We start from the raw sequence: 2,639 nt of genomic DNA on the forward strand, positions 1-2,639 counted from the left end.
GCTTTTATTGATTATTTGAAAGCTTTCGATTCTGTAGACAGGGATAGTTTGTGGGTCGTTCTTCAAAAAATAAAAACTTCGACGAAAATGCTCCGTATGCTACAAGGGATTTATGATTCTGTCCAGTCATGTGTAAGATGGGGCCCTGAAGTGTCTGACTTTTTTGATTGCCCTGCCGGGGTGAAACAAGGCTGCATGTTGTCTCCCCTGATTTTTTCCCTGTTAATTACTGAAGTAGCCGATAAAGTAACCTCAAATGGAAGGCATGGTGTTCAGTTTTTGCCTGGATTACAAGAAATTTTTTTGCTTCTTTTTGCTGACGATATTTGTTTGATTTCTACAACACCTGTTGGACTACAAAACCAATTGAACAATCTTGAACAAGCCTCCTCTGCCCTTGGCCTCAGTGTAAATTTAAAGAAAACAAAAGTAATGGTTTTTCGGAAAGGCGGTCATCTATCTAAGACAGAAAAATGGTTTTATCAAGGTAAACCTATGGATGTTGTAAACAGTTATAAATATTTGGGTGTCACATTGACAACAAAATTATCATTTGACATTGCTTTAGAAGAATTTGCAGGCAGAGCCAAGGGAAAAGTGGTAGAAATCATGAAAACAATGTGGAGCTTAGGTAGCATGGATGTTAGTGTATTTTTTAAATTGTTTGATGCGCAAGTAAAACCTATGATTTTGTACGCCTCTGAAATATGGGGTATCACACGCTTTCGTTCTGTTGAATCTCCGCATTTGTTTGCTTGTAAAAGATTTTTGAATGTTTTACCAAGAACTCCAAACGCGATGGCATATGGAGAACTCGGTCGTTTCCCTTTATTCATTGACAGTACTGTCAGTGTTATCAGGTACTGGCTAAAGCTGCAGAACATGTTTTTGGTTAGATTACCTAGACAAGCGTACGAGATGGATAAAAAAAGATTTTCAAGGTTACCCGGAAATGAGGTTGATTTGCAAAATTGGGCTTGCTCGGTAAAGCGTTGTTTGGATATGTGTGGGTTTTCCTTTGTATGGCTGAATGGTGGTGTTGTTCATGAAAAAGCTTTTCTGCGTGCGTTTAGACAGCGTTTGATTGACTGCTATAAGCAGGAATGGTTTGGTAAGATAATGGAAAGTGATAGATTTTCAACGTATAGTTCGTTCAAGTCTTTATTGCAGCCGGAAAAATACCTAACAGATATCACACTTACTAAATTTAGAAACATTTTTGTCAAACTACGCCTAGGTATTATTGACCTGAATGGAAACAAACGCTATAGTGCTGTACCAAACACGTGCCCGTTTTGTCCTGCTGTGGAAAACGAAATACATTTTCTGCTACATTGCCCAAAATACCAGGATCTACGTGTAAAATATATTTTGAAATATTTCACTGACAATGTACATGTACCACCCTTGATTTTTCTGCTACAAAATGAGAGTATATACATTAATAGAGCTGTAGCCATGTATTGTTATTATGCCATGAAAACACGTGATGAAGAAATTTCAAACAGGCAATTGTTGCTATGACTGATACTTTGAGACAAAATTTGTAAATTTTCGTGCCACGATATATATTTCTCTTGTTTCTGTACAACCATGAAATTTTGTTGTGGATTTTTATTCCTATTTTTTCCTGTGTCTTTTGTAAACCCCCATGCGTATATGCCGGTGGCCTCGCATTAAATTTCCTGAGTTTCCTGAGTTCCTGAGTTCTCTCTCTCTCTCTCTCTCTCTCTCTCTCTCTCTCTCTCTCTCTCTCTCTCTCTCTCTCTCTCTCTCTCTCTCTCTCTCTCTCTCTCTCTCTCTCTCTCTCTCTCTATCTCTCTCTCTCCCTCTCTCTCTCTCTCTCTCTCTCTCTCTCTCTCTCTCTCTCTCCCTCCCTCTCTCTCTCTCTCTGAATATGGTTTGAAACAGTTTTGCGTGACTTAAGGTCGCGGCCGGTTTGTAACCATGTCCCACCCCCGTTTCACCACATGGCGGCGTATTGACCCGTTATGGTCAACCCTTGTTATTATTGTTGTTATATTAATAGAAGGGATGTGCCTTTACAAATACGTCTTCCTGTGCAAATCATCTTGCGAGTCATCTTTAATCCACTCATGTCGTGATATCTCCTTTCTTCCTTTTTTGGTTAACTTCCCCACGTAAGAGCATGTATGAGAATCGTTTGTAATCGTTTGTAACTCAAAGATAGGGTTAATAATCCGCTTACTTCCAAAAAAAGTTCATGGATAATTATGTGACATTGTCACGTCACAATTCAAGTCATTTTTCGCAGGGTTAAGAGGCGTGGGTCGTTAGCAAGGGAATCATCTGTTGAATGCATGATCGTCATTTTGCATTTGGTAAAACACATGTCAAACAGCAACAGGGGATGGGTGGGGGTGGAGCGCATGCCAGAACTCAACAGTGGTAAGAGGGAGGACGCGCACGCTCCCGTACTTACGCCATGAAGCAAAACAGTAGCAAATCAGCCAGTTGTGATTATACAAAGGACTATGAGTAAGCGTATGCCTGCCTGACTGACTGACTGCTTGAAACAATGACTGAAGCAACTATTATTCGGGAATTGACGATTGGCTGGCTGAATGACCGATTCAAGGATCTATGGACTGACCACACTTTTCATTGTTTCAGAGCTA

The sequence above is a fragment of the Littorina saxatilis genome, linkage group LG8 (genome assembly GCF_037325665.1).
Source record: "Littorina saxatilis isolate snail1 linkage group LG8, US_GU_Lsax_2.0, whole genome shotgun sequence".
In the NCBI taxonomy this organism is placed as follows: Eukaryota; Metazoa; Mollusca; class Gastropoda; order Littorinimorpha; family Littorinidae; genus Littorina; species Littorina saxatilis.